Source organism: Lissotriton helveticus, chromosome 2_1 (genome assembly GCF_964261635.1).
Source record: "Lissotriton helveticus chromosome 2_1, aLisHel1.1, whole genome shotgun sequence".
Lineage (NCBI taxonomy): Eukaryota > Metazoa > Chordata > Amphibia > Caudata > Salamandridae > Lissotriton > Lissotriton helveticus.
Genome location: NC_136059.1, coordinates 1,606,103,371 through 1,606,119,132, shown reverse-complemented (window position 1 = coordinate 1,606,119,132; position 15,762 = coordinate 1,606,103,371).

Here is a 15,762-nt window from a genome sequence, read left to right as displayed (position 1 = left end):
TACAGGACTGACTAGGTGTGTGAGTAACTCCATGGATGAGTGGCAGAGTGTGAGTATCTGTATAGGTGTATGAGTGCATATGATAGTGTTGTAAAGATGAGTGATTGTATGTATGAATGATTGTATGGGTGAATAAGTGAATGTGTGTGTAGACGTAGGAATCAGTGAGTGCGTATGTAGTAACTAGTATTGGTGTATGAATGGTTTCAAAAATTATACGCTGTATTTAACACTGGGTGTAACAAAGGTTATATTAAAATGTGAGGAGATACATTGTATTGTCACATGAATGATATCATCAGTGATGTGGTCATTGATGTCAAATGAGATGTCATCAGTGATGTCATCAGTGATGTCATTTGAGATGTCATCAGTGATGTCATCAGTGATGTCACTGACCATGTCATGAATGATGTAATATGTGACATCATCATCAGTGGATTGCGGGTGCGCGATATATAGTTAGTGCAACTAACTATATATGGAATTTCAATGGTTTGTGTGAGTAAAATAAGGTTTTTTAAATGCTAATTCATAACTATATATGGTCTATAACCTATGGTTTTTTCAGTGAATTTTCAAGGTTTTGTAAATGCTAATTCCTAACTATATATGGTCTATAACCTATGGTTTTTTCAGTGAATTTTCAAGGTTTTGTAAATGCAAATTCCTAACTATATATGGTCTATAACCGATGTTTTTTTCAGTGAATTTCAATGGTTTTTTAATAGCAAATATCAAAAGCTTTAAAATGTATTCTTCTTTAAATTGAAAAATATATTTTATATGTTTTTAATACAATTTTTTAATGTATTTTTTTAAATAATTTTTTTTGATTCGCTCCCCGTCCGCGAACCGGGCAGCTTCCCGTTAGCTCAGTTTGGTGCCGCGACCCGGTCCGCGAACCGGTAAACGGTCCGTTAGCGCAACTGTCACGTTAGAAAACAACATTGTGACGTGTCGCGTCAGCGTGACGTATCGCGTTGTGGCGTGACACGTCATATGACGCGCCGCGTTAGCGTACCCGGAAGTGAACCGGTACGCGAAGCGAGGCGCGAAGCGCAGCTTCCCGGAAGCGATCCGGAACGCGGCGCAAAGCGCGTAACGTAAACACAACAGGTCATGTGACTTGTTAATAACACTTTTCATTGGTTCATTTCACTTTTGGTTTCCTAATGATGTAAGACTAGGTCATGTGACCTAAAAGTAACACTTTTCATTGGTTTAGAACTATTGTTTTTCCCAAATGATGAAAACCCCTCCTTGTTTCCTCACTCTGACGTTCATCTTTGTGAGAGGAAGACCTTTTGTCATCACTGAGCAATGGCTTCATTAGTAGCTTCAGCTGGTGCTTCCCCACCACCTCCACCACCTCCAAGGAAAAGAGGACCACCTGCTGAAGTTATCATTCAGCAAGAGGAGGAAGAAGAGGAAGAAGAGGAACAGCAGGAAGAGAGGCATTTTTTGCCTGAGGAGCCCAGGAGGTCTCATGTCAAAGAAAACTTTATTTGGCAATTTTTTAAATATCCCCGGGGCCAAAAAAAAGTCAATGCCCGGTACGTAACTTGCCTTATGTGTAAGAAAGATTTGTCCAGAGGGACAGATAAAAAATATAGTTACGGCAATTATACAATGCATCGCCATATGGACAGGTGGCATCCTAACAACTACAGTGCTGCGCAGCTACGTGACCTGCAAGATAATCCTCCTTCTGTGGCCAGAAGATCAGTTGTAGAGGAAGTGACGGGACCAGAGGCGAGGGAGATGGTCCCAAATATACAGATGAGGTTTGGGGCAGTCAAACAAGTGTGCATACGTTGCGGTCAGTTGATTTCCTGCAGAGAAAGTAGCATCACTTTAATCAACTTAGCAATTGATAATCATGTTTGTTCAGGACGATTCAGAAAATAAATTATCTTTTTTTTGTTGTTGCTCCTGTTGAGCCCTTTACAATGAATCGTTTTCATTTCCCACCCCCCAAAAAAACAAAAAAAATATAAAACCGTTCAAAAAATACAAAAAAAGTAAAAAAATGTTCAGAAAAATAATAAAAAAAATATAAAACAACAAAAATAAAAAAAATAAAGTTCTTTTCAGAACTACCTCCCCTTTATAAAAAAATTGCTAGAATGTTTAGCACTCTGGCAACCTCTATTTCTTTTGGTTCGCTTCCCGGTTCGCTCGCAGGTACGCGAACCGGGAGCGAACCCAAAACATTTTTTTTTTAAAAAAAGAAGAGCAAGTATAAGGGAAGTAAACAGAGAGTAATGTTAAAAGAAAGACAGCTATAGGGACTAAACCAGAGATACTGTTTAATAGATCTATTTACCGAAGAAAAGATGGAAGAGGGTATAATTGTGAAAAACAAAATAGAAAAGATTGAAGGACAAACAGTTTTTCAACAACTTTGACACTTACAGAAGCCTCTGCTTCTCCAGGCCCCCTACACAGTCCTAAAAATATACATTTTAAACTAACAGTATCTTGATGCAGATGAAGTGAGGCCTATCTTGCAACATGGTGCATCTTTTGCACTGCTGCTGTCTCACAAAAGTGACGCAACGGCAGCGCAAAAGAGGTGCACAGCCATCATAAAACTGTCCCTAACATTTTAAATGATTGTTTCAGGATGCCAATAAGGTGTGTCCTATCCAGAGGTTTGTTTGAGGTGAGGCCTACTCAGGGTTGCAGATGAAATTTAGACTTGTTGAAGAGTACAGAGGAGATAATACATGTCCATGCCTACCAATGAAGTGAGTCATGTCCACTTCACTCTTGAACAAAGGCCACACCTCCTCTGTTTCCCTGGACAGGCCTAAACTTGATCTGCACAATGTGATTCGTAATATTAGGAAACACAGGTGATGTAATTGAAAAACGTGCAATTTTTTTTGCTCATTTCACAATCACATCACTTGTGTTTCCTTTGCTTAGGTATCTCATTGTGCAGATTTAGTCCAGCATATGAAAGAGTACGCAGAAGTGCAGCACTGCATGCAACAACTTTGACACTTACTGAAGCCTCAGCTTCTGCATGCCCCCTACACAGTCCTAATTATATACATTTTAAACTAACAGTATCTTGATGCAGATGAAGTGAGGCCTATCTTGCAACATGGTGCATCTTTTGCACTGCTGCTGTCTCACAAAAGTGACGCAATGGCAGCGCAAAAGAGATGCACAGCCATCATAAAACTGTCCCTAACATTTTAAATGATTGTTTCAGGATGCCAATAAGGTGTGTCCTATCCAGAGGGTTGTTTCAGGTGAGGCCTACTCAGGGTTGCAGATGAAATTTAGGCTTGTTGAAGACTACAGAGGAGATAATACATGTGCAGGCCTACCAACGAAGTGAGTCATGTGCACTGCACTCTTGAACAAATGTCAGACCTCTTCTGTCTCCTGGAACAGGCCTAAACCTTATCTACACAATGTGATGTGTAATGTTAGGAAACACAGGTAATGTAATTGAAAAACGTGCAATTTTTTTTAGCTCATTCCACAATCACATCACCTGTGTTTCCTTTGCTTAGGTATCTCATTGTGCAGATGTAGTCTATCATATGAAAGACTACGTAGAATGTGAGCACTGTATGCAACAACTTTGACACTTACAGAAGCCTCAGCTTCTCCATGCCTACTACACAGTTCTAAATGTATATCATGAATACAAAAAGTACAGAATTAATTATACATGTTAAATGGTTTATTTTTGCTGTTCTCAGAATTTATCAAATTTCACTAAAAACAGTGACTTGAAGGTATTCATCATATAACAGCGGGGAAAAAAAAACACAATCAAAATGATTGTGTTTAAAAAACCCATATAACATAACCAATCAGAAATCAGAACTCCTCAAAAGTAACTTACTTTCCATGACGTCGAAGGATATCCTATGAACAGCTTACACTCTGTTGTGCTGTTATTATTTTCAGCCCGCCACTTTCTGAAAGAAAAGCTCCATCGTTTTGACAAATATGTTACATACAATAAATTACTTCTCGCTCTCTACCGAACTTTTCCACAAGGCCAAATCGTGTAAGAGCCATTTATAACTCTTGGAATTCTTCTAAGCAAATCCCGTCATTTTGTATTTCCGCAACTTTCAGAAAGAAAACGTTCAAGATCACTTTCACAATCCTGTACTAGTAATATCTTACCCTTCTTGCTGACTCATGTTCTACATTTCCTATGACACTGATACTGCTTACTATGAAGCAGACTTACACTACCTCTATGACTACTACAATTATTTAATTCTCTACATCACTTTTAATCACAAAGCAATTTAAAACTGTAGATACAATTATATCAACCCCTAGAATCATTATAGGCCAGTTACCTACCCTAAATTCTCTTTTCTGAAAACAGAAAGTAAGAATATTTTTAAGTAAAAAGGCAACATTGTATCGTAGTCAAATGGGAATCATTTCCGAAACAGCAGCTTTTTTTACATTTTCAATAAGCTGTGTAATAAGCGGATCTTGTCAAAGGACCATCATGTCATATAATAGCTGCAGTTACAAATGTTCTACCTAAAATCAACGACTGTGTAGCCACAACATTTGTAATTAAAGTTGAAGACTTACTTTCATCAGGTTTATATAGTTGGAATTTTAAAATGACATTATAACCAAGAGTTTGGACAAATAATCTAGACAGCATTGCAGACTTACATTACCTCTACTCCATGTTTTGATTGGCTGCTTGAATTAGCTTATAAAAAGAAACAGTTTTTCTGAACTCATTCAAAGTGCAGTTATTTTTCCATGACGTCAAGTGTTATGGTAAGAACACCGTTTGCTTTGGGAAATACTCTGTTGTCCTTTAACTAATCCGTGCCCACCACTTTCTGTAAGAAAACCTTCTTTTTTTCCAGGAACTATTTAAAACTCAAAAATAACTTTTGACTCTGTACTACACTTATCCTCAAGGCCAAATTATGTAGGAGCCATTAGAACCTCTTGAAATTCCTCAGAGCAAACCCCGAGATTCCTTCCCTAAAATTTTGGTTTTAAAAACACCAGGTAAGAATTTTTAAGGTCAAAAGGCATTTTTTTTTTTAAAGTTAAAACAGTATCATTGCAGAATGACCAGCCATTTATAAGCTGTGTAATGTCCTGATGTTATTGAAGGACCGTCATGATATATAATTGCTGCAGTTACAAAAGTCCTTCCTGATATTGACAACTGCGAAGCCACAACATTTTTTATTAAAGTTGTCAATTTTGTTCCATCAGGCCTACATCGTTGGAACATTAAAATGACATACTGGCCATATGTTCGTATAAATAATGTTGACAACATTTCAGATTTACATTGGCTACACTCCATGTTGTGATCAGCTGCTTTTACTAGCTTATTAAAGGACACTGATTTACTGTCTGGCAAAGTTAAATATATAAATTTTTCTGAGTCTACACTAGTAGTACTTGATACCCTACAGTTCTCGCAGTCATGCTGCCATTGATAAGAAAGCCCAAACAGGTGATCTACATCTACACCTTCATCATGCAATACATCAAGCATATACATTAAAAACTCCTGACAATCTTGCTGAATATTTTGAGAGAATTGTGTTTGACCTGAACATCTGTCTAACAGATTTCGAATTTCAGACACACTTTCTATTTTTGTTCTATCAGTGCTACATTTCTCTAACACAGAATTCAACAAACTGCAAAATCTTTGATCCGAATTGACCACAATCTCTTCTTTTCCATTTTCTAGAGAAAACAAAACATTAACCACTACATTAGCATAGCAGTTGACACCAGAACTGTTTTCAAATTGAAAACCAACAACATCTTCAACAAAATCCTTTTTCTTTCTGCTTATAATTTCTGGTTCATCGACTTTTCGTCTTTTTGCTACAACCTCTCTACTATTGGTCACATTTCTTCGTTTCCGGCCTACCACACGTTTCTCAAACAAAGGATATTGAGGCAAATGTGGCACATACTCTCTTCTTAACCTATTGTATTCCTTAACACAATCTAGATCCGCACAAATGTTTGTGACATCACACTCAATCAAGTACAATCCCGATAAAGTTCTAACTCGTGACAATGCCACATATGCCATACCCTCCTTGAACACAGAACTGCCAATATTCACCAATGCACTGTCTACACTTAAATCTTGCGATTTATGGATTGTCACCGCATATGCCAAGCAAACAGGAAACTGCTTACGGCGAACATTTAAGTCTTTTACAAGCAAAAACCTAGCAGAGCAACGAGCAATTAGCTGTACTTCCTCAATGCCATCAAATTTAATTTTTAAAAATTCAATTCCATCCCTATTTCTGTATTTCACAAAATCAACAACATTACCCATTGATCCATTTACCAGACCTCTTTCAACATGTAAATTCCTTCTTAAAATTATACGGCAATTTAAGCACACATTCAGAGTCTTTTCAAAACCTGCAGTTTTAGATATAGTCTTCTCTAATGAATCCAATTTTGATTTCAAATTCTCAGACAAAATAATTGTTGATCCCATATGCTCTACTCTGTCAATAGCTTCCAGTTTCACAATCTCTTGGTTTTCTAAATGCAACATTTTGTTGTTGAAGATGGCACATTCTGCAAGAGTTGGCATCAAACATATTCCAGATTTCTTCTCAGTAATTTTCTGAAAAATATTCTCAGGCACAATGTCTTGTTCTGGATACAAATTTGACAATAATCGTGCATGTAAAGCTTCTTTCCCATGGTCGGTGACTTTTCCAATTCTAACATCTTGTAGAATATTCTTGTAATCTTCATCCTTCGCCTGACGCATATTTTCACGCAGTTCAGCATAATTGAAGTTTAACCATATATTAACGTTGCCAATGCTCCCTAGGCACTTCCTGGTATCTTCATGCGTGAGCATTTTGAACACAGGTTGTCCTTTTACTGGTGTCAGCTGCAGAAGATCACCGAAAACAATGATGTGTTTGCCACCAAATAACACATCATACTCTGTTTTGAGAACTTCTTGCATTCTCAAATGCACAAAGGCAAGCATGAGATTGGAAACCATGCTTACTTCGTCAATGATAAGAAGTTTCATTTTCTTCAAGACTCTTGAAACTTCACAACAAGCATCTCCAGATAACTTGTGGTATTGTAATTTGTTATCATGCTCCACTGGCAGCATCAGTAGACGATGCAAAGTAATACCTTTAATGTTATGTGCTGCCAGTCCAGTTGGAGCAGTGACAACACAAGACAGCGATGACTCAGTCCTTTTCTGCAAATAACATGAAATTGCTTTAATGAGGAAACTTTTTCCAGTTCCCGCTTCTCCACTCACGTACAGTCGGACAGGCTTCAACGACGTACATGAGCACTCTTTCTTCTCATGACTTAATCCATGATCAATTTGGTTGGTAACTTCGTCATATATTTTCCTCTGCTCAACGTTGAGTTGTCTTTCCAAGTCTTCTAAGTTAACCGCATCCTCCTGAGCATGTGCCATGGCTCTTTCCACTTCAATCATGGAAGTGGCAGCTTCATTTTCGATAACTGGTCCTCCTAGTGGATCCTGACTCAATGAAACAGAACTCTGACTGTCCTGAGAACTGTCTCTAGCAATCTCGGCTGCAATCGTTGCTTCCTGCTCGATTTCCGCATTCAACATTTCTAGATATTTGGGAAAAACAGGACATTCTATGGTCTCCTTGGCGGCAGTGAAAGAGTCTTCGTAACTGAGGAAATCTCCAAGCAGTTCCTCTTCTGCACGCCAAGGCTTGAAAAGTTGCAAAAGTGCTAAATAGAAAAACTCCTTTTTTTCAGGAGATTCGCCACTCAATTTTCGATGGTTTACCAAGTGGCATTTTCTTTGCTTGACCAGACATCCCTCACGTCCAATTACAGCATACACTCCTTTATCAATATCTTCTTTGATGTTCCTCTTGAATATGTAATTTTGTAGAACCTCATACAGACAAACATTCTCGAGGTGACTGCTTCTATTTGGATAATATGTATCCAACATGTTGGTCTTCAAAATATCGGTACTGTTTGGCTCCTTTTCCGCCAAATACTCAATTTCCCGCACAGGTTTCAGAACTCGATTACGCGTTGCAGCAAGACCAAGACTCGCCCAAACGATACTCCTGGATTTGGCATAGAGACTTGCTGAAGACAACCGGTCAGAACATTCGTAAGCTCCGATTTCTCGATGTGACAACATCTTCAGACTGAAACTGTACAACTTCTTCCTGAGGCTCTTTTCATGGGAAATGTCCTCCCACATATCCTTCAATTCTGTCTTTTCTTTTTTGGTGATGTAAGATGTCACATACCGAGCCACAGCCATACAGTTATCAGCCACAAACTGTATATCCATGTTAGCATTCCACATGGACAAAATCACTGGGTTGTAGTCGTTGATGTACTTGGACTCTTCGTTCCTTTTCAAATTGTATGTGTTTTTAGGTGATTTCTTCATCACATTATGTCGCAGCGAAGACATCAAACTGTTTACTCTTCCTTTAGAAATCACCGGTCGTGGAAAGGCGAAACGACATTTGGTGTAGAACTTGTCCTTGTTTCTGAATTTACGACGACAGTACTTTCCACAACGATGGCTTTGGAAGTGTAGAACTTGTTCTCTTAGGCTTTTATCCTCCTTTGCGTTTGGAACAGCACATGTAGAATACTGTTCTATGAAACCCATCACTAAGTCTTCTGGATCTGTTCCAAATTTAGGTGCATCCTTGATCCACAGCAGCATATGTATATGAGGAGCGCCTCTTGCTTGGTACTCCTTTCTCCAGAAGAAATCCAACACCTCTCGAAGAGGTGGATTTTTCTTGTTCATGATGAAAGACATCATAGCTTCAAATCTATGATTGAAGTACCTGCATACATTCACTGGATCCAAAGAGCACAGTTCTCCGGGTGTCTTGAATTCGATATTTTCAATGTTTCCATTTGCCTCTCGTAGAAATTCAAGTAAGTCTTCCCAGCCATACTCGGCACAGCTGAGAGTGAGGAACCATGTAGGAGTTCCTAAGTTCCTCAGCATACATTTTAAATCACCATGACAACGGCACCAGTACTCATTAGTACCACGCTGACACGCCATGAGATTAATCAGGTGAGAATCCAAAATATTGTCTTGCACATTGACTTTATCCATAAAGTCACTTGCCGAGATGTTTTGCATCTGTATACCACTTTTCAAGATGTGGTTCACTGCATATGACAGTCCAGACAGATCGCTTTCAAACAGGAGATGAAACAAATAGGGAATGCATTGTCGAAACCTAGGATCTTCTGCATACAATCGTAAAGTCCGGTATTCAGAAGCAGGAATTTGATGAGGTCGCTCATCATATCTTCCTCCTTGACCTGTTGGAAATAGCTGTGGGAAACACCGAGCTTCCAAACTTTCCTCCCAAACACTAATGGGACTCCCTTTGACTTGTTTCATTTGAAACAACTCAATAGCATTCCCCATGACTTCCTTGGAATGCAAAGGATGAACACTATAATGTTCATATATTTCTTCACTTTTAGAGGGTTCTACTTTCTCAATTTGACCAGCACACAAATCGCTATCCTCTTCTTCACTTACTTCCTCTTCTGCAACATATACATTCTTATAGTACTTATTATTTTTTTTCAAATACAATGTTGCCTTTTTGACTTTCCTAACATCCACTAAATCTTGCCATATTTTCTTACTCTTTGTCGGAACCCCATTAACTAAGATAACCAGAGGTTCCTCTTCCACTTTTTCTACTGCAATTGTATTAATGTTTTTCTTCAAATCTAGAGGCAAATAAACAACTCTTCCCTTTAATCCTCTCTGTAAATCTGATGGAGGCAATTTCCCTGTCTTTGGCTCCATTCTTACAATAGCCTGAAAGGGATGGATACTTTGAATCAAAATAGATTCATAAGTATTTAAATCCTTCAATTCAGAAGGAATCTCAACCAATTCCAGATTATTATGAACTGCTCTAGCAGGCATCTGGTTTTGATTTAATTTGTTACAACAATAAGTACACACACGTTGATCCAATCCCAAATCAAAACAATTTTCTACCATCAAGTATGTTGCGAAATCTTTCCATTCACAATTATTTTCCCTTTCACTTTTCGCATATAAATCCACTAACTTAGTCTGATTCTTATAATAAGTGCGTCGACAACACAAACAAGTGAAATTAGGCCTCTCACTTGATTTCACCTGAAACGTGGCAATTTCCTTCTGAAAATTATCTGTACTGGAAACCTGTACACTATCTTCCACATTACCCTCTTCTTCTGGGTCAATTTCAACATTCTCCTCTTTATTTCCAAAGTAACAAAACTCAATTTCTTCACAAATATTCTTCACATCTATTTCAGAACCATGCAAAAGAGCAGTGCATAATTGTTTAAGCATAATTGCTGGACTCTTAGCATAATACAACATTCTAACTAATTTCCTCACTTTATTATGATGCACTGCTAGCATCCTGAAATGATGAAAAACACTCTGGCATACTCTCCTGGAAAGACAAGCCAGTGAATGACCATGCAAACCTGTCACTTCTCTCACTCTGCAAGGATCTAATTCTTGCAACAACATAATTTTCTGCTTCAAACTTTTCTTATTAAATGTCCGTACAAAATCACAAAGCAAATTGATGGAATCCTGTCGCACACTGCAAATACTACTACACTTCCAGGTGTACACAGGTCCCTTAGGACGTCTTCCTAAAACCTCATTACCTAACACCTCTTCTGCCTCTGTTGTCACATGTTTTTCTTTTTCAACTGGACAACCATCTTTCACCTCATAAGCTCGACCACTGGTGTCAACTGCATGCAGCAAATCATTATCCTGGAAATAACTCTCCTCATTAAAAAATGCCTCACAACTTGAACTATGCATCCATTCTCCTGAAAAAACTTCACAAAAATGACTACGATTAACTGTTCTCTTCCATCTACTATTTCTTTTGAAATCATAAATTGCCTTGTTTAGCTTCCTAATTCTATTGATTATCAAAATAAATAACTTTCGCTTTGTTTCAAATGCCTGATCAATAACTTTCTCAACTTTTTTTCCTCTTATAAAAAACCACTTTCTGTTGACCTTTCTTAATATTTTTTAACAAATTGCCAATTATCCTGTTACGGAACATTCGTCTACGAATGTCCCTAAACTGTTGTTTCCTTCTACTATCATGCACAGAGTTATCTCCTGCTCTAGCAGTAACATTTTTGATTGGCCTTTCCTTTCCGTTTAAATTGCTTCTCTTTTTCTGGACTAAAACATTTTCTGTAGTACTACTTTTTTTTCTACAAATGTTTCTTATGAATGATTTCGTTGTCTTACCCGGAGCTTTCTTGGTGACTTGACAAGTTTTTTTTGTAGAGGACTGCTGCAACAATTTCTTAAGCTGCTGTCTTTGACGTTTTGTAGCCTTTCGGATTCTATGCTTAGACGGCATTCTCTAATTTCGAAATGATCTGCAGTTGAATCTGTGGTAAAATATAATAAAAAATGTTATTAACCACTATTACCAAACAGTAAATCAATTACAGTCGTAAAATGTAACACACTACTTGTCATTTTTACATAGAATAATTTTTAGTGCATTGGCAAATTTAGCATTCACAAATAGTAGGAAAGAAATGGAATGCTTCTACATTTTACCTGTGCTGTTTTATATGTGAATCTGATCTAATTTTATGAGCATATTTGACTATTTTATTAAAGACACTACACATAACCTGTTTTTAAAGTTGTGTTCAATTTTAAATAAAACGGTTTACATTTTTACTTTTTATTTCCAGTAAATTTTAAAAATAAATGTTTATAGTTCCATAGGCTCAAGCAGGTCAGCTTCCCACCCTATGTCATACAATTCTAACAAATCGGCATCCTCATCATGTTCTTCATCATCCTTAGGATTTAAATCATCTAAGGGATCTACTTCCACTGACGTTTCAATGACAAGTTCAACGATAAGATCGAGATCAACGGATTGCTCATTATCACTCATGGTTGATGTTGTCATTATCTTTAAAGAAAGAGAACAACAATGAGATGTTGCAGAGTAAGAGACAAATCTCAGAGACTATAAGAGTAAAATTGTTTAACAAGAATAACATTTTGCAGCTATTATTTAGCCATGTCCAGCGATGCTGAGGAGGTGAGGCCTATGTCCAATTTTTCAGTGAACAGGACTCATCTCTGCTTAACCTTAGATAAGCCTCACCGACTCTGTGTCCCCTGCTCATACTTAAATGTAAAGGGGCAGATTTATGTTAACTGGCGCATCCCCAGGGATGCACCAGTTAATGTGCACCGCTGCTCTGCCACCCATGGTGTGCCGCATTTACAATGTGGAGCACCATTGAGTAAAAACAGCACAGATGCGTCACGCATCTGTGCCGCAAAAGCAGCACATTGCAGGAATCACGTCGTAAGCGTGACATGTCTACTGCAATGCACAGGAGCAAGCCACACATTGCATGGTGCATCACTCCTTATGCCTGTTTCAAACAGGCGTAAGGATTTGATTCAGCAATGCCATAAAGCTGACTCAGTGAAATCTTCTAAATTTCACTGTGTTAGTTTTACAGGGCTTTCATGCAAATGAATGCCCACCCTGCAACAAAACGCCTATATGAAACCTGACGCAGGTTTCATGTGGCACAGGACTTTACAGCATTACAAATCTGCCTAGATGCATCAAGTTGTAAATATGTCGCAACATAGCGCATCTTTTGCGCCGCCGCTACGTCACAAAAGTGACTCACAGCGGCGCAAAAGAGGCACACGGCTATCATAAATCTGTCCCTAACATTTTAAATGATTGATTCAGGATGACGATAAGGTGTGGCCTATCCAGAGGTTTGTTTGAGGTGAGGCCTACTCAGGGTTGCAGATGAAATTTAGGCTTGTTGAAGAATACAGAGGAGATAATACATGTGCAGGCCTACCAATGAAGTGAGTCATGTCCACTGCACTCTTGAACAAAGGTCAGACCTCTTCTGTGTCCGTGAACAGGCCTAAACCTCATCTGCACAATGTCATTCGTAAAGTTAGGAAACACAGGTGATGTAATTGAAAAATGTGGAATTTCTTTTCCTCATTTCACAATCACATCACCTGTGTTTCCTTTGCTTAGTTATCTCATTGTGCTGATGGAGTCTAGCATATCAAAGAGTACACAGAAGTTGAGCACTGTATACAACAATTTTGACATTTACAGAAGATTCAGCTTCTCCATGCCCCCTACACAGTCCTAAATGTTTACAGTTTAAACTGACGGTATCTTGTTGGAGATGGAGTGAGGCCTGCCTTGCAACATGGTGCATCTTTTGCATCACTGCTGCATCGGTTTCATGTGGCACAGGACTTTACAGCATCACACATCTGCCTAGATGCATCAAGTTGTAAATATGTCGCCACATAGCAAATCTTTTGCACCGCCGCTGCGTCACAAAAGTGGCGCACAGTGGCGCAAAAGAGGCACACGGCTATCATAAATCTGTCCCTAACATTTTAAATGATTGATTCAGGATGACGATAAGGTGTGGCCTATTCAGAGGTTTGTTTGAGGTGAGGCCTACTCAGGGTTGCAGATGAAATTTAAGCTTGTTGAAGAGTACAGAGGAGATAATACATGTGCAGGCCTACCATTGAAGCAAGTCATGTCCACTTCACTCTTGAACAAAGGCCAGACCTCTTCTGTGTCTGTGTACAGGCCTAAACCTCATCTGCACAATGTCATTCGTAAAGTTAGGAAACACAGGTGATGTAATTGAAAAATGTGGAATTTCTTTTCCTCATTTCACAATCACATCACCTGTGTTTCCTTTGCTTAGGTATCTCATTGTGCAGATGGAGTCTAGCATATCAAAGACTACGCAGAAGGTGAGCACTGTATGGAACATGGCTATATAACTCAAAGAATCAAAATCTAAATTTGCCAAGCACACATGGGGGTGTATTTACAAGGACCTTCCACCACGGGGAAATGTCTTAAATTAAAATGGGAAAAATAACATCAAAGGGACTCAAATGCTTTTTAAATATACCCCAAGCAACCTATGAAACTCTAGCACTACATATCAAGAAACCTAATTGATTTCAAAAAACGTTTTTAAACACATCATTTAAATCAATTATATACCTACATTCAAGGGGAAATGACTTAAAATGCCCTAAGACACGTGAAAGCGTTTTTTTAAGGCCCTTGCACCATTGTTGGGTCTCTTTTAACATGGCTATGTAACTCAAAGAATCAAAATCTAAATTTGCGAAGCACAGATGGGGGCGTATTTACAAGGACCTTGCACCACGGGGAAAGGTCTTAAATTAAAATGGGAAAAATAACATCAGAGAGACTCAAAGGCCTTATTAATATGCCCCAAGCAACCTATGAAACTCTAGCAGTGCATATCAAGAAACCTAATTGATTTCAAAAAACGTTTTTAAACAAATCTTGTAAAGCAATTATATTCCTACACTCATGGGGAAGTGAGTTAAAATGCCCTAAGACACATGAAATCGTTTTTTTAAGGCCCTTGCATCATTTTTGCGTTACTTTTAACATTGCTATGTCACTCAAAGAATCAAAATCTAAATTTGCCAAGCACACATGGGGGCGTATTTACAAGGACTTTGCACCACAAGGAAATGTCTTAAAATAAAATGGGAACAATTACATCAAAGGAACTCAAAAGCCTTGTAAATATGCCCCAAGCAACCTATGAAACTCTAGCAGTACATATCAAGAAACCTAATTGATTTCAAAAAACGTTTTTAAAAACATCTTGTAAAGCAATTATATTCCTACATTCATGGGGAAGTGAGTTAAAATGCCCTAAGACACATGAAAGCATTTTTGTAAGACCCTTGCACTATTTTTGCGTCACTTTTAACATGGCTATGTAACTCAAAGAAACAAAATCTATTTGTAAGACACTTGACACAAAGCAACATTTTAAATACACAACTTTCTTCATAATTTTCTCCCTAAAGCATACTATTCTCTATCTAAATTAAATGAATCTTTTCTCACCTTAGCAAATACTTTATGAGTTTCAAAACAGTCTCAGACACACACCAATTTGTCTTTAGCAGAGCAAAAGGTATGCACTCCAGAGGCTGCAGCCATAAAAAGCACAGAAATGCTGTAATTCATCACACATATCTCTCATGTCACCCAATCAAAACTCTTCCCTCACTTTTTTCAAATCAACACCCTTCCCCCCTCTGCCCTTTCTGCCTTTTTTGCATAGCAACCACCTCCTGAAAGACCTCTGATGTTTGCAAGTTCACACAACAATGTTTCATTTGAACTCTGAACTCTCAGTACACCTGCATATCCAGTGCAATCTTTCATTAAATGATTTTTTCTTGACCATTCAAATTACATCTTTCAAAGAACTCATCCATGCACCCTAACTTTCTGTTTTCAGCAATCAAAATCCACCAATCACTGCTACTGCTTCATTAACACAGAAACTCCACAGTTTTTTTTCATTTTAAACTCTTATTTTTTCAACTGCCATTTCATTGCCACACTTCATCTGACTGCAGCAGAACCTTCTCTCACCATGTTTTCTGTCTGGATTGTTGGACATAGTTACATCTACTGGGCTCAAAGGTATGCTGATAACAGACATTTACCTAACCTCAATTTACAAAATGTGGAAATTAAGTGGATTGGCCACAGAGGATTAAAATGTCACCAATTGATACCATTGGTGAAAACCTTTTTGCATTTGCCAAAACCTGACCTGTTAATT